The 26,273-nt window shown below is 46.1% G+C and overlaps 1 long non-coding RNA gene across 4 annotated transcripts; it reads right to left on the bottom strand.

The window, feature by feature from the left end:
- Positions 1–26,273, bottom strand: LOC311432296. 4 transcript variants are annotated; one of them, XR_014689961.1, is made up of 3 exons: positions 25,516–26,273; positions 2,792–2,932; positions 1–2,504 (listed from the first exon to the last, which is right to left on the bottom strand). It is a non-coding gene; the product is annotated as an uncharacterized lncRNA (long non-coding RNA). The 4 variants fall into 4 exon arrangements; XR_014689962.1 differs by having other exon boundaries at positions 1–1,924; XR_014689959.1 differs by having other exon boundaries at positions 1–2,932; positions 25,491–26,273.

Below are 26,273 nucleotides of genomic sequence, written 5' to 3'. Positions count from 1 at the left end.
TTCGATTTTAAAGAAATTTTATTTCCAGCAAGTGGTTATCTTTTTCTTCTCAAACGCAGCATTGCCTCACAATGTTTCACTAGCAAAGAAAAACAATTTACCTTCCTTTACGCAAAGGGATTTAAAAAGGAGAAGTCAGGCTCATGTTGGTAGCAGGCAGCCTCCTAGCGCTCCTTGCCAGCGGGGAGTCGACTCAGCTAATTCCCACACCTCTTCACAAGCTGTTGCTGCCAGACCTGCAGCTATGTTAAGAATAAAGCGGTTCCTTTCCAAACACATGTTTTCAAGGACTTGTGTATTTTTTACAGTATCAGACTTGGCGTTATGACATCCTTTCCACTGATTATTGATAGATTCATTTGAACTTTATTCATGCTTATCTGGAGAGATAATCTTGCACGCAACAGCACAATGTGGCAATAGGCAGAGCTTGGAGTCGGCCCCTAGACGCGTCTAGGGAAGTATTTTACATGGATTTAAACAATACATTTTTTAAAAAGGCAACAGTTAACCACTGCAATGCGGAGTAAGGACTGATACACCAGCTAGTTAGCACAAACCAGCAGCTCTGCGGGGAGTATCTATGCACACACTCTTAACTGCCCCCTTCCTCCTTTCTATAAATGCAAGATATGTTTATTTTTATTATGTCATGCTTACTATTGGGTACCACAGGGAAGAGCCTACACACACACAGGCACAGTAAAACCACTGATGAATGAAATGCAATGCATCCCATATGAATTTGGCCTTTTACAAACTATGTGTTGCCCTTAAACCTCAACAGTGTGAGCTCTTACACAAGCTCAGTGCATCAACAGAGCTAACAGGCCTATGTTAATATGTGCATTTCTGTGTTTTATCAGAGCATCCACCAGTCTTCTGCAACTGTCACTGCATTATTCACCAAGCGGTGGTTCAGATGCTTGGTAAGTGGAAGCGCTACCACATTTCCAACATGCTGGATTTGTTTGAGATTTTTTTTTTTTCCTCTCCTCTAATTTTGTTTTCTTTCACCGGACAATTTAGGAATAAATCTGCAAATGATCTTTATCCAGCAGCTGCATCAGACCTGGCACTGTCAGGTTTGCAAACACTGAAGTTAAGCTGTGCAGCCACAAGGAGCCTTTTGTTGATATTTTCAAGTAGGTAGGTTTAATGGGAGAACAACAACGACCACACATTTTGCTTAAATGATTAACGACAACATCCTGTGTTTGGGAAGAGCTGATTTTGCCAAGGAGATTTCTCTCCAAATTCATCTACATTAGCTACTTCAGCTATGCAAACCATACGAGGGAAGTTGTGCTGCCTTTTGAAGAGCTTCACTCAGTACTTTGCAAGAGGTCTAATTATTCAAAAATGCCATTTCTTCATCTCTGAGGATTTCACCTGGAAGCAAGCAGTATGCACGATAACAAGGAATAGAACTGTTAAGCAGAAACCCAGGGACACTTTGGAAGCACTTTTCAGTCTTCTTTTAAGGGCTCAGCAATGCCATGGATGAGGATGGTTGGGTTGGTAAATGTATTTGAGGTTCTAGAAAGCTTTCAACCATGTTCCTCAACAAGGCTTTTAAAGAAACCAAGCTGCTATGGCTTCAGAGCGAAAGTCCTTGCAGGGGTAAGAGATCAGAAACAGAACAAGGCGGTCAGTGCTCAGAGTAGACAAAGTTTATCAGTGCAGAACCTCAGAGATTAGTGATGGAGCTCAGTGTTCCTGGAAAAGGGGCTGACAAGAACACGGCAGTTCACTGATGATACAAGTTATTCAGGGCGGTGAGAATGACAGGTGACAGACTGAACAAGTGTTAGTTGACAAGAAAATAGCAAATAGGTACAATACAGGTAAGTGTAAAATCATGTACAGGCAGAAAAACAACTCTAACTTCACATGTTCATCAAATAAGACAGGACTCTTCAGGCTGAAAAAGAGAAAATTGAAAGGATGTTATAGAGGCCTGTAAAATCCAGAGCATCTTGGATGGCAACTGTTCACTTTCCTTCCAAAATAAGAATGAACTAATGCCCAATAAGGTAGTATGAAGTTCAACACAAAGGAAAAAAGGTGGCTTTTCACCTTGGAACAGGTGATTTCCTGAACTCTTCATTAAAGGATGTTGTGAACACTGAAGTGGAATATTAGTTCAGTGGAAGACCCAACAATTTGTAAATTAAATCTATTCAAGATTTGCTAAACACACAAAACCTTGAATCAGTGTGGGATGTGAAAACAGTTGGAGGCTAAGAGTAAAGAAGGAAGCTTTTATATTTGACTTGTTCTTAGGCTTTTATCAAGGCACTTACAGTGTCTGCTGGAGACACTGAGGTAGATGGAGCCTGGCCAAGCCTGGCATAGCCACTCTTGCTTTATATTCCTGTTACTGCTGTACGAAACAATTGTAATCCTCAGGAGGAGTACACTGATAGACACTGCTATTTAGCTGGAAATGTCACCACCGAACAGCAGCCAGCCCAGACGAAAACCATGGTGGGTCAATAAACCTGAAATAAGCAACATCTTTAATCCCTGAGGAGCCAGCAATGGGAAGAGCTCACTGCACACGCTGCAGTCAATTGCTTTGGCATCAAAGGTGTCACTAAGTTTGTGACTTTGCATCAGGCCAGGAAAATAATGTATTTGTGTCCTCAGAACAACTTCAAGCTTCCACTGCTAGCAGTGGATACACAGAAAAGACAGTACATGTATTTTTTTTTAAGAGAGCAAACCACTAAAAGGCCATGTTTTCAGAAGAGTGGTAGCTATTTAGTCAGCTCTGTAAGATAATTACCTCTTTTACTCTGGAATTTGCACCTCACTTGCAGAAATTAAGTCCTTTCAGGCATTTGCAGTGGGCAACTTGAAAAATTATTTTTAAGGGACTAAATCAATCTAATCCTCAAGTGTGACTTCTGGGGAGCAGCAGCACATTCTGCACAGAGCAAAAAGTGAATAATTAAAAACAAGTAATCACATAGTATGGAGTAGGATGGAAAAAAATCTAAACTTGCATCATATTCTTAAGAGCCACGGAAGTTTGAAACCCCACTTAAAATTACAACCAGCAGAGGAACTTTATACCTAGCAAATGCTGCTACCTTTAAATGAATGTAGAGTTATTTCTGTCTTTGGGAATATATAAAGCAGTTTTGTGGCTGTATTTTGAACACACACACTGCATGGCTGGGGTTAACTCTGCAGACTTGTGCCGGGGGGCAGCCCAATCTCCAAGCAAGCTGAAGATGAGGCTGAAGTTCCCTCGTCCCTACGTGTGCCTGGGGCCCTCGGCAGCTCCTGGCATCGCAACACACAAAAAGAAAGAGCACAAGGGGGCGCCGGATACCTCAAATAGACCAAGTCTTTCCCACACCGTCTCTAGGATGTCATATTGCAGGGATGGGAGAGCACAAAAAGGCCCCAGGCAACACCTTGGGCTGCAGACGGTCTAGCCTGGGTTTTGCTACAGTATCGAGGGCATTTGAGAATATTTTTATGATCTATAGGCTTTAAGGTTTTTTTTTTTTTTTCGAAAAAAATAAAATAAAATAAAGCCATGTATTTGTTTGTTAAAAAAACACCGGCATAGGTGATATTTTAATAGTAGGAAAGCAGAGAAATCTTTAGAAAAAGAGTAAGACAAAAGCTAAAGACTTCAAACATTTGTGTCAACTTGAATCTGGCAGGCACCCAGCCAGACTTTCGCAGCTTGTACCAGAAGCCACTTCCTCTGCAGCACCAGGCGTATCAGCACCCTCGGGTGCTGGCTGGGGGACAGCCCAGGCCTCTGGGTGGGAGTTCGAAGCTGCCCAGCGCTGCTGCTGTGGAGCTGAGCCACTGGAAAAACAAAGCCACAACCCCCCCGGCAGCGGCCCTGCGGGGAGCCCTCCCATGCGTATCTGGTTAGGAAATGAATCAGGGCATTTTTCTCCCTCCCCTGGCCCTGGGCACGGTGACAGCCCCATTCAGCAGAGGGGAGGAAGGCTCTGCCCAGGGTCCTCTCCAGCTGCAGATGACTCACGCCGGAGGAGCCCCTTCCAGCCAGCTTCAACAGGATGAAGTCTTCCCGAAGTTTTTTTCCGAGCTCGTTTTAATACAGATTTCTATCACTCGGAGCTCTCTAATTGCTGCTTCCACAGCACAGCCCAGGCTGGGTGGTGTCCTTCGGAGGCAGAAGAGCTGTAGACCCAAGCGGACCCTCCCCAGATATGCCAGGGCCTGCCCGCTGCCTCCCGGCAGCACGCTCCTCCCTCTCCCACAGCCATCTCCCCACAGAGAAGCCAAACCACTCCTGCGTGTCCCGAGGAGGCAGCGAGGCTGGGAGAAGCTCCCGGAGGAACAAGCCCTGCACACCTGTTTGGGGCCTGGAGCTCTCCCGGTGCTCGGGGGAGAGCGACCTCCGCGGTGCTTCCCTCCTGGGATCGGCAGTGCCCACACAGAGGAGCAGGGGCACAGCTCAGGCTCTGCTCCCACTTTGCTTCAGGGGTAAGTGCCCTCCCTGTCTATTCCTGCCTCTCCCACAGCGCCACAGGCTCCAGGTGCTCACCGACACGAGGTGAAGACGCCCTGAGATCCTCCTGCTGCTGCCTGTTCTGCTCCACGCTCCCACACGGCCGCTCACAAGGAGGGGTCCCTCCCTTTGGATTTCCAACAGGGCAGAACCGAAGCCTTCCCGGAGAGCTGTGAAGCCTTCCCAGCGGGTTCAGGAGGAGCACAGAGCCATGCTCCCCACCCGTGCCATCATTATGCTAATGCATAGGGCAGGAAGCGCACCCAAGCGTAAAACCCACCAAAACTGCACTCAGCAGAAACACCACCAAGGGCGCTAATGACCGTGCTACACAGAAAATGAAAAGGGCTTGGTTCGTCTCACTTCTTCCAGGTTTAGTAATCTCTGGTGTCACCCCTAACAGTCCCCAGATAGGCAGTGTTCAGGGCCTTTTGACTTCACAAGGAAAATTATTTTTTTTTCCCCCCAAGACAATGTCTTACCTGCTACAAACTGAGCTCACTGCTTTAACGCCAGTCTGATGATCTTCATCAGCTGACTGGGATTTGCACACCGAGTTAATCTACTAGTCCACTGCCAATGATCTATTTTACCTAGCCATGCTTGTATCTGGCTTTTTACTATGCAATTCCCTTCCCTGTTCTCCAGAAACACACAGTGAGATGTTCAGTCTCTGTCAGGATGGCTTGTTTGCCTAAATGCAGCTGCCCAAACCAAATCTGGACTTCTTCACAGTCACACAAAAGCCACCTGTGCCACCTCTTATCAGTGTAAACATACAAACGGGGTCATCTGAACCACACTTTATTGGTAAGACTTCTCTTTGTCCTAGAAATTTCTATACAAATCTTTCTATACAGAGCTGAGAGCACAAAGTCATGTCTGTGTCCCCTACCTGCCTTTGGTTCAGGCAGCATCCCCACCGTACAGCACAATATCAAACATTTCAGCCTTACCAGCACCTCATTCCTCTCCAAAGTATGTTCAGAAGATGCCATTTTCTGCCACATAAGTGACCCCACACAGAAATTGCAAAATGAAATACAAGCAGGTGCTGCTGTTGTTATTCACAAGACATTTTTGGTTCCCTGCTGCTGTATCTATATATTCTACCTAATGTTTGGAAAATACAGTAATCATGTCATTACTTCCCCTCGTAATTCAGCAGATCCTATAAACCTGGAGATATTGAACATAATTAATCTCCTTAAACTTCGGAAAATCTGATCTAACGATCCTCTCTATTTTTAACCCTCGTATTTGAAATATGATGAATATATGGCTGTTTGATACAGAAAATACAGGCAGAGAGTAATTCTGCTCTCAGCCTCTAAGCAGAGTTCTGTACAAAACACGCTCACAAGCCTCAGGCCTTCCAAAAAACTTCCAACCATAAACAGAATTAAAGTCTTAGAATAGCCAGTGGTTATCTGGGACTGTTGAACTAAGGTAGCCTCTCTCGTTTATGCCTCCCTTTATGCCAGGGCTGATAATGGGACCCTCCAGACATGAAAGCTGTGTCCATCTGTGACAGTGACATTACACCTGAGTGCAGTCACTCCTGTCAGCTCTGCAGTCAGCTGGGGAATGAGCTACAGGCCCTGAATTCACCCACCTTGGTTTTGTAAATGTTATTTCCCATTGTGTTTTGAAAATAAATTACATTTCTCTTGCTGGAAGAATGGGGTAGGTACCATTGACTTACAACCCACAGCAAGTAATTCTTCACGTTGATTACTACAGGGTGTAGGCAAGTGAACAACTTCACTGCTGCTGAGTGCTGCAGAAACTGGGTTGGGTTCTCTGCTCCCAGGGCTGTTCTCTCCATTTCTTTCTAACAGGTGCAGAAACAAGAAAGGAGAGTTTCTGGCCTAGGTTTCTGAAGAAAACGGAAAATCCTCACTGCCGAATTTGTTCAAAGCTTCACGCTAAGCCCAACAGCAAGAAGTTAACAGTTTCTCTTTAGAAACAGTTTCTCTTTAGAGAAACTGTTAAACTCTAAAGAAAGAATGGAAAAAATGTGTAACGATGCTCAGAGGCACGGGTCTGTGTTGTGCCTGGTGCAGACCCCGCTGTCACACTCCTCCCTCCACTACCAGCAGCAGCACATCAGCAACAGGATGTCAGCCAGTCTGGAACACATACTCATGAACCTATGAACTCCTATTGTTTTAAGGAAAGCATTTAAGATTGTAGCTTCCCCTGGAAAGCCTCCGTGATGGGGTACAAAGTACCTCTAGAAGCTGAGGCAAAGCTTCTAGAAGTCTTACAACCACTGTAAGGGGATGGCTACAATCAGAGCCGTTACTGTAGTGACCAACACCCGCTGGACATGAAGGGTGAAATGCACCTGAGATTAGTGCTTAAAAAATATGAAGAGATACTGTGCAAGGAGCTGAGCCCGAAGGTTTTGTGCCCTAAGACACCGTACTGTGTAATCCCGCTGAGCAGCAACCGCAGGCTGAATTACCAAGGCCAGGACCGGATGCAGACCACGAGGGAGCAGGACAGGAAACTTGTTGCTGAGGCTGATGTAATATTTTGACTCAACGAAGAACCCCAAAGCGTTCAAACTACAGGCTGAACTCATCCAAAGTTGTGTAGTTTCAACAGAACAGGCTGCCCAGGACTGCACAGCCATAGAAACACGTTATTACCAGCCCACATAACGGTGATCTTTGTAGAAGCACGAAGGTAAGGAGACAGCCAAGGTAAAAAGACAGCCACTTCTCCTTGAATTCCCTTCAGGAACACACCGGGCCGCAGAAGCAACGCTGTGCGGTTACTGATGGATGGGGCTCGCTGCGGATTCTTGGCAGCTACACCCACATCACGGGACCAGTCGTTTATTACCACGTGCAAGCACTGAAGAGATGCAGAAAGGGTGAGCTCCCCTCTCTTGTAATGGGTGTGCCCTCCCAAAAAAGGGGGCTCCAGTGGGCCAGCCGTCCCAGGAGGAACCCGTTCCCCAAAACGCAGGGATGGGGACATGCTCTGTGCCCTCAGCAAGCACAGCCCACCCCCCGCTGCCCCCAGCTGCGTGGGGTGTCAGAGCTGGGGTCACCCAGAGAAGCTGTCTGTCTGTCTGTCCGTCCCTCCATCCCCAGCTGGAACACGCAGCAGCTCCACACGAAAAAGCAAATCTCATCCTGAGGGAACTTGTGTTTACTTGAATGCCTTCCCTATAATCCCATTTTATGGGCCACATGTTTTGGGAACGCTGAGCAGTCAGGAGACTGGCAGCAACTGAAGCGAGGCAGCTCCTTTCAGAGGGCTGCTGAAAAGCTCAGCCCAGCCTTGAACACTCTCATGGCAGCCCTGTGCTCGACTCCACAGCATTATCTTAGCTAATATTTTGGTCTTAAATGAGTATTGAATTCTACCAAGCTATATAAGAGCTTGTTTGGTTTTTACAAAAGAGAGAACTACAATATTTTTAGAGTTCACTTTAAAACATTCTCCTGTTTGAAAATTTAACATCACAAATAGCACCTCATCTTAAAAAAAAATATTGTCCAAGATAACGTAGGTGAAGGAGGAAAACAAAAAGGTAGAGTGAGAAAACTCTGCTATTTTTGACTTGATAGGTCCCTTCTTTGGGGACAGGTCGAGTTAACTTGTAGGCAGGATGGCACAAATCTCAGCAGTGAGAGCAGAGATCCAGAAGATGAAGTACCCGCTCTCCGGTTGGGTATGAAATCCGGATGCCCCCATTCTCTTTTTACATGAACGACCAGGCAAGGATGAAGCAACACCGAGGACAATTCACCGAGCTGGCAGCAAACCACATTCCTTTCGACCTCCCCCTCCCCGAAGACAGCAAACACCCAGGGAGCTACAACTTTCAGGCTCCAAGTCTGTCAATTATCAATTAAATCACACAACTAATTCCGACATTCCCAGCTGCTTTCACCAACACACCACCTTTGTTCTCTCAGCGGGGAGCCCAGCGTGGCAGCTCGCCCTCCCACTTGAGCAGGAGCAGAGTGCTCAGTACCTGGCAGGGCCAAGCACTCGTTAAGCTGCTGGGGCTCCTTCGCACTGCTATTTTCCATACAGTGCTTTGAAGAAGAGGGCAGGCAGAAAACACAGGCACTTACAATCCCAAAGAACAATGGGCATTTCTGTGAGCTGGTTTTCTACACAGGATGTAGGGTGGGCCTTCAAGCTTGTGTAATCAGTCTGGAAGTCCAAAAACCACACTGAGAACATGCTTTTCCTTTAACAGTCACCCAGTCTAACGTTAGTTTACATGGCTGTTTTTCACCATTAAGACAAGTTTTCAGTTGAAAAATACTTGGAAAAGAATCTGAATTTCTCCAATGAGGTTTATGGATCTTACTTGGATCTAATTAAAATATATATATATAGCCCTTTTATCCCAGCAAGAGCTTTATTTAGGGGTGGAAGCATCACTTCCACTTATTGAAACTGGAGAAAGGAGTTGCATCACTGGGACAGCTTTACATGCTAGCTCGTGTCCTAGGATCACCTAGGACAGAAATGAAAACTCAAGGGACTAGCAGCATTTTCATCCAACACCCTGGGAAAGATTTAGGATAACCTGAGTGGGTTTCACTCTATGAAGTAGGCTCTTCTGGAGGTTGACTGTAAGAAACTGGGGTAAGAAGAGACAGCAGATTAGAAGGAACAAAAAAGGCATACAGGAGCAAATGCATTGTTTCACATTATTCCACTCTCAGAAAGCTGGAGAAGTATTCCCATTTAGGTAATACGCTGCTTGGAAAAAAAAAAAAAAAAAAAAAGGAAGAACTTGCACTTGACCACATAAATACTTCCATCACAAATGCCTGTGTTGTATGGCAGAGGCAGCACAATAAAGGCATTAAGAGTCTTTAGACTGGGCCTTGAACTAAGCCTCAGAGGAATATGCTTCCCAGAAAGCAGCGGGCTGGTATTTCCTAAGCACTAGCGAGCAAGCCATGGCATCAGAGAAGCCCGAGATTTAATTGGAGTGATCACCATGAAAAAAGAACAAGCATCAGATACGTTTTTTTCATTTCAAATGTCTATTCTAAATGTCTAAGTGTCACTCGTCTGAAAACATGACCACCCCCTTTCCTGTCTGTCCACCTCTTGAAGTTGTAAAACCTGGTTTATTAAGAACAACTACTTCAGAAGACGGGTTTTATATAAATTCCTCTTAACGTTCACATTCATGGTGAAAGCACAGACCTTATATTTGACGCTAAAAGACTGCTATACTAAACTGTTAGGAATGCTTCTATTATAAGACTAAAACAAGTGTAAAAACAACTACGTATTCCATAATAGTAAATACATACAGACTATTTTAACATACTCCTATATATTGTCAACTCCAAGCAAAACAAGCTAGTAATGTGAGTCTTTGTCATTGTTTCCTGCTCACTGTTTTCAGAGTAATCTTTACAAAGCTATAACTTTTTCTTCTGCAAGCAGCTTCTCTTTCTGTAGGAAATCAGGAGTAATGTGACTTAAAATTGAGTAACTGGAAGAAAACCAACAGATCTCCAGTATATAGAAACTTGCTCTTGCATGCTAGCAGGTTCCAAATGGGCAGAAGACAGCAAGACATCTTCTCCCAAGCTTCACGTTAACTAGGATTAGCATGTTGTATTCTTTTAGGCAAATTATGAAGGGACAGAGATTCAGCAGGATTAGATGCAGCAGTTCCTGCCACACCCCACCATATTTTGGCAGTTATCACACAATTTGAGTCAGAAACCATTGCAGTCTATGCAGAACCGTTTGGCTTCTGTCTTCATCTCCAGCAAGTTCTTGCCTGGGCACACGTACTACACAAAACCAGCTCCTGTAGCGGCAGAGGGGAAAGCTGCAAGGAAATTCCAAGCCCTAACAGGAAACCCCATTTCTGTGATTCAACAGGTTGCTTCTTTTCCTCCAAGAGCACACCAACCAGTGCAAGCAGCACGGCATTAACTACATGAGAGTGCTTTTCCTGTCTGCATTAAAGAACTTGAGCTCAGCCACCCAAAACTGAAGCGGTCCCATCTCCCCTCATCTAACTCCACTGTATGTCCCCTTACTACTTTATGTACTTTTGGGTAGGGTAGTGGAAGAGAGAGGAAAAGAGAAAGACATGCTGCAAAACAACTGTATTTCGCCTCAGAATCAGCACTGCCAGATGAGCAGAGAACTTTTCTGGCTTGTTTAGTTAGTTTTTGATTATTTTTTTTTTTTAAATTAAAAAAAAAAAAACAACCAGCATAATACGCTCACGCTGTAGTCTATCACTCTGGTAGAAGTAAAGCAAAACATCTCAGTGAAGGCTTACAGTAGTTACCCTGACACGCTGGAAGAAGACTGCATACTACAGTGATCAGACCAGAGGAATTACAAGCCATTTTCTTGCCAAATAACAATGAAAATACCCGAAGAGTTTTGTTAACATCACAAGCCACAGAACAATTAGATTCCATTCTGCTCCCTGCAGCTCCCATCTGGTTTCAATTTGCGAGAGAAGACTGAAGAATGTATTCAGAAAACGTCAGACAGTTGTAAACATCAGTCTCCCTGCCAGCACTACTAGTAACTCATGAGGTACTGGAGTTACCATGGAAAGGAGTGGGGGATGAAGGCTTGCTCTGTCATTAAGCTCATTGTTTTAATTGCATTGTTTTAAGCCGTGAAATGAAAGTGAGAAAAATGTTTGATGCGAAGAAGAAACACTTGCAGAAAATCAACTCGTCCGTTGTGTTTTGTGACACCATGGTATCAAACCAGAGGAAGACGAAAAGCATCAGAACAGGCTGCTGGGGCAACTGGACCTCTCGTTTTCATAAGGCTGGTAATTACAGGCCACGCTGTTGCCTCATTTATTCCTTGTCATGTTATAACCAAAACCCAAACCCTGCTTTGTTCGCTGCAGAAACAGCTTTGTTAAATTGTGACAAGCTAATGAAACTACAGCTAAGAGCATCTCCTAGTTAAACATTGACCAATATGCCTTTGAGGGTATTTTGTCCCCTCTTTCTGCTATGGTTTTCCTACATTACAAAATTCCTAAAGCCACATTTTTCATTAATAATTAGTGATTAGTTTCTAGTTACCTTAAGCCTTGACATGAGGCACCGATAAATTTTGTTGGAATAGATGCAAAAAGAGGAAGAAGTGTTTCTGCAGCAACAGGAGCTTGGAAGGGTGGATTGTGTCCCTCATCACCCAGCAGCTCCCTTCCATTTTGAAGGGAGGCAGCAGATCTGCACTGCCTCTCCTCCTCCCAACCCCCCAAGGGAAAAAAAAAAAAAAAAAAAGAAAAGAAAACCTAGGGGGTGGGAGACTGATCTACTTACTGAAGAAATCAGTCCCTAGTTCTCAGCCTATTCTCACAACCCATCAGTGAGGTGATGGAGCGCCCTGCTTTGATGTCAGAACAATAACCCCAGCAGTGGGGAAGAGCAGCCAGAGGTAACACCTTGAGCCAGTTTTGCCTCCCACATCCACAGCAGGCCGTGACACCCCATTTCCTCGGGAGGGCTCATTAAAAGAGCTGGCAACGTCCCAGCACTGAGACAAACCTCAGTTACCATCAGCCTGGTCCTGCCATCACTCTTTATTTTGTTGTCCTGCTAAGTAGTCCTTTCCTCCAAGCAGCAAACTCATCTCAGCAACATCTCCAGCCCCAAGGCCAGGCCAACAACCCCATCAACCATCCTCGGGCTGGTATTGTCCACCCCACACTTCCAGGCCCAGCAAAGCTCCGCATGGACTTGCTGATGACAGCTGCCATTAAGTGAAAACCATTAATTTTGAGCAGGTGCCCGCATAAGACCCCCTTTTTGTTCACTGCTGCTGAAGGAAGCTTTCCGCCATCAGAGCTTCTCCTGCTTCTGGTTTGGCTCAAGATACTGCTCTGTTCAGAACCTTCATCACGCCAACTCCTCCCCGAAATGAAGTCCTTCACCCGTATTTGTTATGGCTATGCCAACCTACCACTTAGCTTCCTGTTTATCATCAATCTTTCATCAAAATACGCTTTGAATCAAGTGGCTTGTTTTCTGCCATGTATTAGCGTAATTAGAAGTGATCAACAGCAGCATGTATTCATCTGCTCTGCTTACAGCAGACCTGAGTGACCATTATATGAAGAATTCACCTAAGCCTCTGGTAGACCCAGCTAATGCTGCTCTCAGCCTGCAAGAGATGTGTGAAGAGGTTCATTACACACAGCTAAATCACAGATGTGACTGAGGTATGCATAATCTGACCAGCATCAGGAGTTGTGAAAGGCTCATTTTGAAACAAAAGCTTCTTAAACCCCACCCACTACTTAGATACACTTTTCCCATGAAGGATCACAGCTTGGACAAGATGTTGTTTAGTTCTCATGAGCAAGAAGAGTCGTTTATTCTAAAGCACAACAAGAATAGGAGCACAGTTCCCCCACTCCTGATTTTATGGCCTTCACAAACAAACCAGGGCCTAGAACTTTATCATTTGGATTTAGGGAAGCTAAGAAAACAGACCGAGAACAATAGGTGGTGCTACCAGCCCTGCGGACATTCAGACCTTTCAATACCCACAGTGGACTCGGGTAGGGTAGCAGACCCTACAGCTTAAAAGGAACATATGTTGACTTAAGCCCCTGCCTTTTATGTGGTTTATTGCCTTAGCTTGTGCACTGCTTAACGTTTCCTTTTCATCTTTTGATAGGGGTAGTTACCACCAGTGTCACACTTGCTAAGTGTTCCCACAGTTGTTAGGTTATTACTCCATTCATACCAAATTATCCTAGAGAAATGAAAGCGACATCCTGGCAGGAACTGCAAAGCAGACTAAATGCACAAGCAGCCTGTACAAATACTGGGTAACCAGCAGCAAAATCATCCATACTCATCTGCAATTTAAAAATGTATCCAAGGACAAGTGGAACTGCTCAGCTCTCTCCCCAGTCAAGCCACCACGGTGCCGTGTCTCTTTAACGTGGCATTAGCGTGATTCAGACGGAGGATTAAGGTTTTACTGTCTGCGCCTAAGTCATGATGCAAGAGGTTGTAAGTCTTTCTGTAACCAGGCACTTTTTCTGGAGTCCCTTAGATTTTCTTAAACTGGATCCTTTTGTACACAGCTAGTTTGCTAAAGCAGCTAATACCAGCATTCATTTACTTCAGCAGGAAGAATCACAGTCAGCAGCTGCGATCCGGTCAGTTTTTAAAAACCCTAAAATTTAAATGAAACAAAAACTCAGACCAACCTGAAAATCGACACCCCCAAACAGAGCATGACCAGCACTGCGACGTAAGTGGAAAATACACATACCACCAGAATCAAAGAGCGTTTATACACACCAGGGACTTTCTGCGTAGCTGCTGGAGGAACATGCTGGGACAAGCCTGGTGCTTCTATCTTTGCTCCACACGAGGACACTTCTGCATGCCAAAGCTTGTATTTATCTGCTCCTTGCCCAAGTGATTGCAGGCCTGTTCTGCACATGCTCTGCAGTGCCAAGAAGCTCCATACCTTAAGTGGATTGCTGCAGACTGACTTGACAGGAACAAGATTTATATGAAAGGTACAGGCACACTTCCTGCTAATGATACCCACACAACACCCCAACCGCTTCATCCAAATTTTGACACCCGTGTGCCACTGCCACAAACAAGAAAATTATTATTATTAACTAGGGCCATATCCTTTTTTTTTTTTTTATCCCCCTCTTGAAGAAAACCCAAGAGACTACTATGGATCTCCTTATCCTTCTATGGCTCAAGTTGGCAATTCAGCTTTTTTCTTTTAAATGGAAGCAGTTGGACATGACTTGGCAGCAGGGCCTGCCTAGTTTGAGCCATCTATGCTGTAAAGCACAGGAATAGGATATATACCTAAACTTCCAAGCAGGAGTAATTTGTAGCTGTGGATAAGTAGCAGCAGCTGATGTGCAGACAGTGGCAATTACCTAAGCGTTATACTAAGTGGTGCTGCAGCATCCAGTTTCACTGATTTCTCATGTTGGCCATGCCTGGGCAATCACATCACAGTTCCAGTGACAGCAGCCAGAGGAGCAGATCTAGCTGGGAGCTGCAACAGCCACGTTTGGGGATCACCCATGTACAACTAACAAATAAGCTGCACTCTCATTTTGAGAGGCTCGATGCCTTTGTTTCAGAAGGAAGACCGCTGAGAAAGGGCTGCAATGTAACTCAGTGCTGCCCTACCCCTGGCACAACAAAGGTCAGGGCTCACACTGCCAGCCTTCAGTTGGAACTGATAAACCAGCTCCAGGTTGCTCCACCTCTCCCCCTTCATGTAGCCAAGGTTTTGGGGAAGAGGAATGCAGGAAACTAGCACTCCTCCTGCTCCCCAAAGCTAAACAGAAGTGAGCCGCTATTGCTGCAATATTTAAGCCACACAAGCATTCAAAGCAGCATGAAATATTTATATTCTGGGCAAACAGTCACAGAACTCTTGCTTTTTGCCAAGTATCTTTTTATCATTACCCAAACAGATCAGGAGGTTGTCACAGGAGCATTTACTTTAAGAGGGCAGAGATGAGCCTCTTGCTAGTTGTGTTTTTCTGTCCGTATCTCAGAAGTCAGTTCAGACACAAACGACAAGCTACAGGACTCTGGCTTCAGAGCTTAAGAACCAGCTTCCCCCCTTCAAGCACCTCTGGCACTGAAGTGAAAAAATGAGGAGGTCTAGTAGTCTTTCACATTAAGAGAGAAAGAAAATGAGCACCTTTATATTTAAGCCGGGTAGCATGTTCTGGAGAAAACACTAATACAAACCGTGTGAGTAGAAAGACAAAAATAGCACACGCAGCCAGCTGCCACCGAGCAGATTTTCCATGACAACATGAAATGAGAAGTGCGCGAAGTCGTGTTCTTTCTGCTTCTATCCATAAACATAAGCTCAATCCCTACAAACAGGGACTAGTAAAGAACAAGTGACTGATACAGAGCACGTGCAGTATTTTGGAGGCACACTTGTAGGTTTCATGGTTTCATTCCACCTGCGTTTAACAAGGCCACTGACCTGGTGGTTAGAACAGCTGACACTTCAGAAAGCAGAGCTAGGCACAAACGTCTAGTTTCAAAACATGACTAAAAGTAAAAGCCACATCTAATTAAAAATAAGCACCTCCCTCTTCTGCATTCACTCTTGGCCAATCTTCCTCTCTCTGCTCAGCTAGTTTCTATGGCTTATGTGCTTCACAATCTTCATTTGTAGCATGGAAAACCTGCAAGCTGATTTTGGAGAAGTCTGGCAGGCAGGTTGAGTATTCAGGCATAGAACTGCAATTTTTTGATGAACTTAGCCTCCAGCCCAATCGCTTTCCTTTGATGTTTAGAAACAGCTTAGGTTGTCATTCAGGTCACAGCAAAATTATCTGAAGTTTTGAAATTAATAGCCCTTAAATTTGAGAATAAAAAAATCTTGAATAGGTATTTTGTGCTATAGACTAGCCAACCCTGGTATACCAAAGCACACCTCACTGTACCCACCCAGGAAACTGTGCAAGGAGACAATCGAGGAGTGATCTTCTCAAATCATGGGAAGATGGTTCCCAGTTACCCTCTACCCCCTGGAGGCTCCAAAACTCACTCCGACTTCACATGTGGGCAGGAAACCAAAGCATTCCACGTGGCAGATTAAGTGCCTGAAATCCCTAAGTTCAGATGGGTTCCCAAAAGGAAGGAAGTTATAGCTAAATACAAGTCCAATCTGTGCTTCCCTCCACAAGCTCCCCAAGATGAACGGAAAAAAAAATAAAGGCTTTCCTGTTACACAACAGCCAGCAGTCATGTGATGTACGATGCAGCACAAGTGTTTGAAATAGGAATGTTTTTCATATGCAGATCCCACTCTAAACTGGTCTTTCAGAATTCTGCACTTGCATACAGTGCCTGTTTTGATCAATTCGACAACCTACTCTAGACATAGCCTGGAGCTACTTAAAAGCTGTGTGCTGCTCAAGAACTACAGGTTTGGCCTGCTCTTTCTGTAGCCAAGACAGACGGATTTTACTCAGTTTTCGTTCTTAACAACTCACCTTTTGCTGCAGGACCCCTAATAACGAGGGACTCAGTGTTTTGTCCCATCCTTTTTTTTAGGTGAACATCTTAAACCCATAAATGTTGACAAGAATACTCTTCCAGTAACTTCTCCACAGCTACCGGGAGGAATATGCTGTCTCAGCCCCTCAACTCTTTTATCCCTTCCACTATAGAGCTGCATTTACCCCTAGAGGCCTTCATCATCCTCCCTTTGGTAGTCTGAAATGATTTGTAAGCACAGGTATTCACAGGTATCAACACGTAGGAGGCTGTGACTGTTTCACCTGTCATGTACCACAGAACAGTTATTTTACCCAGACTAAATGGATCTCCAGCATTTGCAGAGCTTGCTTACAAGAACATGTATTTCATCCTTTTCTCCTGCAGCAGTCAAGAGGGTCGGGAGTCCCCTTTGAGCGGGGAACACTTCCTACACCAAGGCACTTCAGAAGGGTATCTATCACAAGACCAACACGCTCTTGCTTAATGGAAGTGTCAGAAAAAATTAAAAAACCCAACGCTCACGTGTTAGACTGATGTAAGGGAAGAACAACTGAGAGTTCAATGAGGCATCTCTTTATTTATCATATGACAAGCAGAACAAGATTGCAGCCTAAGAGCTACAGTAGAAGTGTTTCTGAGCAGTAACAAAGCCTCCTTCACTCCCAGACCAACTGGGCACACCCAAAATTCAGATTCAACTAGGAATCTTAGTGCAAGAAGATCTACTAGACCTACATTTTGAACCTCTGGTTCTTTTTTTTTTTTTTTTTCTCTTTGATAGTCATTAATAAGGTGAGGAATACCACTGGGAGGACTGACAATCCAGAAGGGTGAAGACTAACAATTCCAAAACAAAATTCAATTTTGCATCATGCTTTAGCTACCTATTTTAAACCGTTACTTCAAACACCCCTTAAAAGCCTTGCATTTTAAATATGGAATGGCTTCTGAACAGCTGTGAAGCTGAAATATCTAAGTCTGCAAGATGCTATTTCTAGGAAGATGCAACAGATGTTTTACACTTGTTAATATGTACATCCTATTCTAAACAGGATGTAGAGTTTACTTGTAATGAGAGCAATCAGTATATAATTGTTGCTCAATGCTATTCAAGCAAAAAGGAGAGGCACCCGGAGCAAGAAACTTCCTGACAAATACCCAGGCTATTGGAAAAATCCACGCTCCATGCAACATCTACAGACAGGCATAAGCACCTTCCAACAAGTCACTTCCAGACAGAAAGAGCATTTGTAGACAGCTCAATCTCTGCTTACTGGCGCTCTGCTATTTGCAAGATGCATTAAAAGGAGGTGAGGATGAGTCACATGAGACTTTTGAGACACAGGCCCTAGGTCTAACCAGACTAGGTAAGGCAGAGCCACTAAAGCGAACAGAACCAGACCTGAGTGGGGCATGGATATTCTCAGCAGGTTACCAAACTGAGTTTTTTTTTTTTTTTTTTTTTTAAGGGAACCGTTCTAGAACAGCGCTGCAGTATCATTATATTATTGAAACTGAAAAACATCCTTAGGTAAGCTGACTTAAGCAGGAGATAAAGCACAGAAGTGCCCTCAAACAGACTACCTTGCTCTGCTAGCTGTAGATGATGTTACAACAGATCCAGTAAGTTTTCTTCCAGATGAGCACAGATGGCCTACAAGGCAAATTTTGGATACCCAATACCAAGAACAGCTAGATCCTCCAATTTACTCTAATGGGAACAGTATTCAGGAGTTATACCACTGAAACAGACAACAAACCAAACCAATTTAGCTAACAGCTGCACTTCCAAGACCAGTAATATTTGTATCACACAATCTGGGGGAAAACTGAAGGAACAGCTTGGCTGTTTCAGAAAGAAAAAAAAAAAGAACAAAATAGTAAGACCCTGTACTGCGAATTCTCAGAAACAGCGCAGGCTTAACTTCAGCTTTCAGGATACAGTCCTAATAATTTCATTTTGTGACAACCACTCCCTCTCAGCAATTAGATCTACACTAGTAACCATAGTCACTTGATGAAAGAGCTCTAAGATGTGTAGAATTTGGTACATTGAATTTGCTCCGTATAATCCATCTTCCAGCAGCACGATTTTTCTTTCTGTTCACAGTAGTTAGCCTCATTTGAAATACTCCTGCCTGCCAATTTTAAAAGACAAAGAAAACCAAGTCTAAATGGTGCCTTAATAGTCTATTTTTGCCCCAAACTAGATACTATACTTTCCCTGAAAAGGTCCTTCAATTTTAGTATTATTGCTATAGGAATGAGGGAATCCTAACTCCCACATTCAGTGCTTATATTTCATGCTTAGTCTCAATTAGATGATCAGGGACATACAGAAGAAAAACCCTAAGATGCTAGCCTACTCGCATACAAAACATAGTTGCATTTTTAGGCAATTTCCTTAAGTCAATGGAAATGTTAGAGGTGTTACATGGTGGTAATTGCACAATTAGAGTAAACTGAGTTGCTTCAAATCAGTAGTAGGTTAAGTACACCTGCCATATTTAAGATTCATCACAAGATGTACCATTAAAAACATTCCTGCCATTAACTCTTATTGCACTCTTTACGTAGAGCAAAGACAGTTTTGACAAGCAGATTTCTTCCTCTTAATGTTCGGCTAGCCTGCAAGGTCCCATAGATCTGTCTCTTACTACAAGCAGTTATCAGCCCACCGCCACGATTTCCTACTTATGGGCATTTCTCCTCCCCAGCAGAAGTCAGCGCAGTTTCAAATCTATTATCTCTAAGGAGACGACACTCCAAGTTCAGAACTTGCTGTTAGCTGAGCCCAGACACCGTGGCTCCTACATGAAGTATATCCTCTCCTATGCTTGCGCAGAGATAGGAGACAAGTGTTTCTCAGAAGCGGTTTAAAAATAGGATCTCACAACTGCCCAGCATACCTTTATAAGCTTACAAGCTTGCTCCAGTATACGAATAATGGGATGATAGAGCAAAGCGCTGGAGGTGAAATCCAAGTGTAGCACTACCCTGATAAAAGCAATAGTTTCATTTTATGAAAAGTGCAGTCTCCTAAATCAGGGCAGCTGTGAGAATGCTATTTTAAGTAACACGCTCTCGTAAAGCCTAATTAGAACGCCCATGGTTTTTCTGGATGGACGACTCATCCCATCTCGAGTAAGACTACATCAAGCAACAGCAGTGCCAGCGCTGCTGCCCAAAATGAAGCTGCAGCTCAGTTTAGCAAAGGAGAATGATGCTGGTAAGAGACGAGACAGGCTGTAGCCCATCTCAACCTCAGACACCAGCCAGTTTCACTCTCAGCCTCTTCAAGGGGTTGCTTAGGCTACCCTAAAAGCAGCACGGCTCTGCACATCCATTTCTCACTTCACTTCAATTTGGGGAACCACATAGCAGTGACCTAAATGGCAAGGGCGGGCAGAAACATGGGAGGCAAGGAAGATGTGCTTGCATCTAGCTCCTCTGCTAACCTACCCTTGCTCTCCAGACAGTGCTTCAGCTCAAGTGCCCCCCAGTTCTGATGTACCCGAGAGCTGCCACACAAGCTAGCTTTGCTCTTGCATTTGGTTGGCCTACAGCAACTGCACTACCACCACATCAAGCAGCTCTCAGACCCGTTTACGTGACACCCAGCCAGGGGGAAGCATACCTACTAGTTCCCTTACATCAGCTGTGACGCACTGGGAACCCCACTAACACAAAGTTTCGTGAGTTGCCAACCTACAGAGGTTTGCAAGCCCACGGTTACAGCCAGTCAGCCAGCCACCCATCCTCAATACACCATCCCATCAGATTTCTGCTCCTCTGAACAGTTCAAGTCTCGGTAGGCCACACCTACCAGGACTAGTAGCCTTCTGAAGCTAGTCCTTTGAAGAGATGTGAAGCGCTGCTGCACTCAAGCTGCATTTCCCTTTTGAAAAAAGAAATGCTGCGTGTCTGTGTATCATTAACGAGCTGCCAAACAGCGCTCTCGTGCTTGACCATAAGAGTGCAGGAGATTGATTTTCTATGGTTTTGGTTTTTCTCTACCGTTTTTAAGAATGCTCCCTTCATACAAGTCACACTAACAAGTTTCAGCAGAGATAAGGAACCCCTTTTGTCCAACGCTTAATAGCCACAGAAACACAGAAGCCAAGTCTTGTTTGGCTTCTAAGCTTACAAGACAAACACTTGCTCTCGCTGTGAGAGGACCACCTTGAGTTGCAGTTCTGGAACACCAGAACCCACAGCTCAGTAACCGCCTCGCTCTAGCACAGCCCAACTGTCAGCAAGCAGCAGCCTTTACCTCATTTTCTTCCCAGAGACCTTGAAGAACTACTGGTTTGCTTACACTGCTTGCACCGTAACACTGAGGAACCATCTGTTTGTTAATTATCTCCAACATCTTCAAAGAACCATTACTGACAGGGCTCCAAGGCTAGAGGTATGTTACAATCAAGTGACAATACAGCTCCACTTCTTAGGAAGGTCCCAACAGTGCAGTGGACTTGGTGCAAGCTCCTACTAAACCTGAGATCAGCTGGGCACATAACACCTGTCAGCCTGCTCCTCTCAGTGAGAGGCTATTTTTTATTTATAAAGACACAAAGAGCCAATAACTGGTCTTCCTTCCCTAGGAAAATCTTCACTCATCTTTCTGAAAGGGTCTCAACTTATAATATCATAATAACAACCCTTCGGTGGTGTGCAAAGGATGTACCCGCCCTGCTGCTGTTCAAGCTTTGAGCACTCCTTCCACATCCAGGTGGAAAGATCTGTTGAAAATAATTCTTTCTGATCAGCTGAAGGTCACTGGACATGCCCTACTCCGTGCAAGTAATACATATTAATTTGCCTAGTGACCGTGGTGACCCACAGAGATCACAAGCTTTTTAAAGATTAGTTCACAACTCTTCCAGTAAGAGGAACTCTTCAAACAGCCCAGCTATTGGATTATCAGTCACTTCTGGAACACATAAAGCCTATTCCAAGTTTTACCCTGCTCCAACAAGATAAGCTCATTAAGTCCAAAATCTGTGAGCACTTAACCAGAATCCTGCTCCTTCCCAACTCCGGCCTAGTTATTTTTATAGTCCACCATTTCAGTGAATCTGAAATGACCCTGCCACCGCCCGACTCCTTAAGCAATGGTTACAGCAATTCTGGCTTCACTGACCAAGTGCCTATAGGAGCTGCCCCTCAAATTCCTTAAAAACTGCATTTTTAGTAAAAACACACCTAATTTCATTAACAGTTTAAACATGCACACGTCTGTTTTTTCTCCTTGCAGCTGCTTCTTCCTACTCCCGTCCAAGCAGGAGCATTATGAAGCCGTGCAGTGCACACTCACATCAGAAAGCCATCCGTTACAATTAGGCTTGTGCCAAATCTGCTCTCCTGTTCCACTTCTCACACAGACACCCGTGCCTTCAAAAAAGGGCCGGTGCAGAAGCAAGAATGAACAGCTGGGAAAAGGTACAGGATCATCTTTCAGCATGAGCACCACTTCAACTGTTTCAGCTATGGCATTAATGCACGCTCAGATCTATTACACCTCGTATTCCCTTCTCCCCTACATACCCTTGAACTCTTGTCAGTCTCTTTGTAAGACAAAGGTAAACAGTGCTGTTTAAATAACAGGTCCTAGCAAAGGCACAGACCACATACATGCACAGACAGGATACCACAGCAAGTTAGAACCGCAAGCCTAACTGCTGGAGAACACCCAGCCAACTGAAATATCCTTCTTAAAAGGACAGAATTGTAGTTCAGGAGAAACTGTTTCTCTCTGGTAGGCTACCATAAATACAAACTATTTAAAAAATATCTCCCTCTCTTCCAGCTCCCTTCCTTCCCCTCATCTTCCCAGTTAAAGGCATTACAGACTGGCCTTGGGGCAGATCCCCTTCCCTACGGTTTCTGTCTAGAAGTAGTACAAACAGTTGGTGCTTATTCACCTCCTGCAGCAGAAGAAACAACTCAGAATGCATCACGGACGTTATTTTGAAGCTTCACTGCATCACCACTGGAGTTACCGCTTCCCAAAATGATAGTGCTTCCCTGAGGACAGCTAGTAAGACAGCCTTGAAACAAACCCAAATACTATCTTATTTGCCTTCATTTCTGTAGTTTCATAAGAACGTAAAGACTCCTTGGTTCAAATGCTGCTACAACAAGCTTTCAGCTGCACAAAACTTTAAAAATAGTTCATTTCTCTGCTGCCAAAGCAAAACCTGGTTATTAATGTGAGCTACCTAAAAGGTTGCTTTACAGATTAAAGCTTTCTACCCCAGAGAAGCTTTTGATTTGATATTCTAAAGTAGCTTATAAAATACTAAGTATTCAGATTGCTCCCTTACAGCAAGGTAGGGAATTGCTCCCTGTTCCATAATCATGGAATACATGCCTAAACACAAGGACTAATAACACAGAAGTGTTTTTTTTCCACATCTTCAGTGTACATGAATGTTTCTCACTTAATATATATGCAAGAAAATATTCATTTCAGCTCCCAAATAAATCTGCTCTACATCAGAAGGCTCACTGCACACTGAAAGCTTCTCTGGAAGCTTCCATTACAAAGGGAGTATTTACCTTGTGCTACACTATGCCTATACAGAAAGGATCAATAATCCAGTCACTTAGATGTTTGGTTAACAAACCAGCTGCCTGCTCTTAACACCATTTCCAGTAAGGCTTTTTTTTTTTTTTTTTTAAATAGCCTCACAACCTCTAGGACTCGAGAATCCTGCTCTTTGTAGTAGCCTACACAAAACCAGCTGCTTCAAGGCTCAGCTGACAGCCACCCATCTGACACTTGAAACAGTTTATTTCAGAAAACAGAGCATACATCACAGAAGTTAAGCTCCGATGAGGCTCCAAACTTGAAAAAGCTTCACACTGTCATCCTTAATTACTGTCTCCATTTCTTTCCTGGTATCCTTTATATAACCTCCAAAGGAAAAAATGTAGCACTATTAGATGCTTCCAGCCTGGGCCTCCTGCCCCTCCCTCAGCACACACATGCCCTGCAGGCTCTATCTGCAACTAATACCGACTACTTACAGTAGCTCCCAGTCCCCAGTCGCTTCTTATGCAACTAGGCTCCACCTCACCACGTTGCTTATGTAACACATTAAGCAGCGTCTATTATACAGGATTCTTCTACATTAGTCATATACCCAACAACTTTCATTCCAGCAGTTCTCACACAACGCATTCACCAAGAATTCAAACTTCATTCCCCATCAGGTCGCTGCTGCAGAGAAGAGAGAAATCACACCTATCTGCAAACATACTGAGAACAGGAAAAGCGCTATAAAGCATTTCTAAGTGGAACAAACGACCACATTTGAAGCATCAGCAATTTTAGCTGTTAATTCGTTCGCTGGGTTAGCTGCAGAGGCTAAGTTTACATTGTACTATACAAGAACAAGACGTGGGAACTGGCAGTGAAATTCTCTGAAAGCACAAAAACCCCACCCAAACAGTAAAATGAGTTGCACTCTTTAAAAAAAGAGAAGAGGAAAAGTGTTGATTGGAAAACGTACATTTTTCACCCCCACCCCACCCAAATCCTGAAATAAAACACAGATCCAGAATATATTTGCCAAGCTCCTAATCCCATCCAGACTGGTGTGCCAAGTTCATTTTCCTACGAACCTCAGGAGGCAGGAGGAGGGCCACCCTCCCCGTATTTGCACCCCGTGGCTTTCCATTTCCACTCAGCGCCCGCTTCAATCCCCACGTTACAGACACAGGCCACCCGCGGCCTAGCTCCCAAACAGACGTCATGCCGCCCTAGGAAAACACTGCTCAAAGAGGAGCCACCAAGACACGAATTCAGACATTTTAACACACCCAAGCGCTGTTCGGACAGAACCAGAGGCAAAACAGCTTTCTCCTCAGCCTCCCCGTGCACCTAGCAGAGCCACACCGAGCTCCCAGCAGCACAACTCCACACAGCTTGTACACTGGCTCTAGAGAGGCGGCCAGACAGCACTGAGGCAGCTCCCAGGGACACCAACTGACCCCGGGGGAGGCCGGGGGAGCCGAGAGGGGATCCACGCAGCGCCTGAGGGGGCCCCGCGGGGAACTTCCCCTTGAGGGCAGCGCGGAGGGGCCTCCCCCCGCGGCGGGCAGGGAGGGAAGCCAGAAGCTTCCTCGGCTACACCCCGGCTCACGAGGGCGGCGGGGGAAGGGAAAGGGAGGGGAAGGGAGGGGAGGCGGGGAAGGGGCCGTGAGGGGAGGCGCGGGCTCCCCGGGCAGCCGCCGCCGCCTGAGGCGGGCTGGGCCGCGGCCAAGCCCCACAGGAATGCGGTGCGGTCACGTGACCTCCGGCGGACGTGCGCCGCCCTGCCCTCGCCAGGGAGGCCCGGCGCCATCTTGGGCTGACGCAGTTACAAAAGCCCCGCCGAGCCCCCTCTGCCTCGCTCCCCGCCCCGCCGCTCCTCTCCTCGCGGCCCCGGATGGAGACACCGAGCCCGTTTTTTCCCCGTTTTCCCCTCTTTTCACCCCATTTTTTCTCGAGGCTCCCCGCCCGCCGGGATCATGGCGCCCGTTTTCTTCCCCCCTCGCCCCAGCCTCCCCCGGCGGCTCCCGACCCTGCCCAGCTGCGGCTGCCCCCTTGCTGCAGGATGATGTCAGCGCCAGCCAATCAGCGCGCGCCGGGGCAGCCCGGGCGGGCCGCCCATTGGCTGCCGCGCAGGCCCCGCCCCCCCCCCGCCTGACTCCCGTCGCCGCCGCGGTTCGCTGCGGAGACGCGGCCAAGGCAGGAATGGGGGGGGGGGGGGGAAGGGAGGGGAATAGGAGGGGAAGAAAAAAAAAAAAAAAAAACCTACACAAAAAAACCGACAACCAAACCCACCAAGACGCCGGCCGCCATTTCGCGCAACAACAGGCAGAACCCGAGCGAGCAGCCCCGGCCATAGCGCCCTAAGGAGAGAGAGAAAAAAAAAAAAAAAAAGAGAGAGAAAAAACAGAGACACACGCACAGGAGAGTTAGACAGGAAAAAATACCCATAGACTCCGCCATGATCACAAGACGTTTAATCGCCCCCCTCCTCCCTCAGGCTCAACGCCCCGTTACAGCCGCCTCCTCTGCGTCCAACCAGCCAGCGGATCCCTTCACCTCGGCTCCCTCCTGCCGCAGCAGCAGCTCTTTAGAGCCCCAAACTCTCTCTGCCCGAGGTGTGGGGGGACGCTAGGCTATGGCGCTGCTGCTAACTGCTTCTCCAGTCACCCGCTTGTGGCGGCTCCATCGAGGCAGGGTAAGGGCTGCCAGCCCAGCTTTTATCTGGTGCCCCGAGTTTGCGCACTGAAGGAGGCTCGCTCAGCCCCTGGTGGGCGTCGAATGAAACCCCAGCCGCCGCCTCCCCTCCCTCGCTCAGCCGCGGCGCTGGAGGGGCTGAGGCCGGGCAGGGACGTGGCGGAGGGAGCCGGGGGCTCGGCTGGAGCCCTCCTGGGCTGCCCGCTAAAGCCAGACCCTACCTTCCTCCCCGTTCCCTACACGGGAAAGCCAGCCCCGGCTACAACTCGTCCCGGGCCCCGGCGGAGAGACAAAACGCCGTCAGCCAGCGCGGCCCCGCTCGCCTCACACGTCTCGGGGAAGATCCCAGCCTCGAGTGCCCACCACGGCGGAGCCGCAGCCCAAAGCCTCCGTGCCGCCTGCCAGACGGGCCCAGTGCAAACCTCCCGCTCCCTCCCCTCGCTCGTCGCCCCCCTCCTTCCTTCCTTCCCCGCCCCTCCGGTGAAGCATGTCCGAGACCCCCGGGGCT

The sequence above is a fragment of the Aythya ferina genome (assembly GCF_964211825.1).
Source record: "Aythya ferina genome assembly, chromosome: 1".
Lineage (NCBI taxonomy): Eukaryota > Metazoa > Chordata > Aves > Anseriformes > Anatidae > Aythya > Aythya ferina.
The sequence above is the reverse complement of the archived record's forward strand: the minus strand, read 5'-3'. Positions and strand labels throughout refer to the sequence as shown.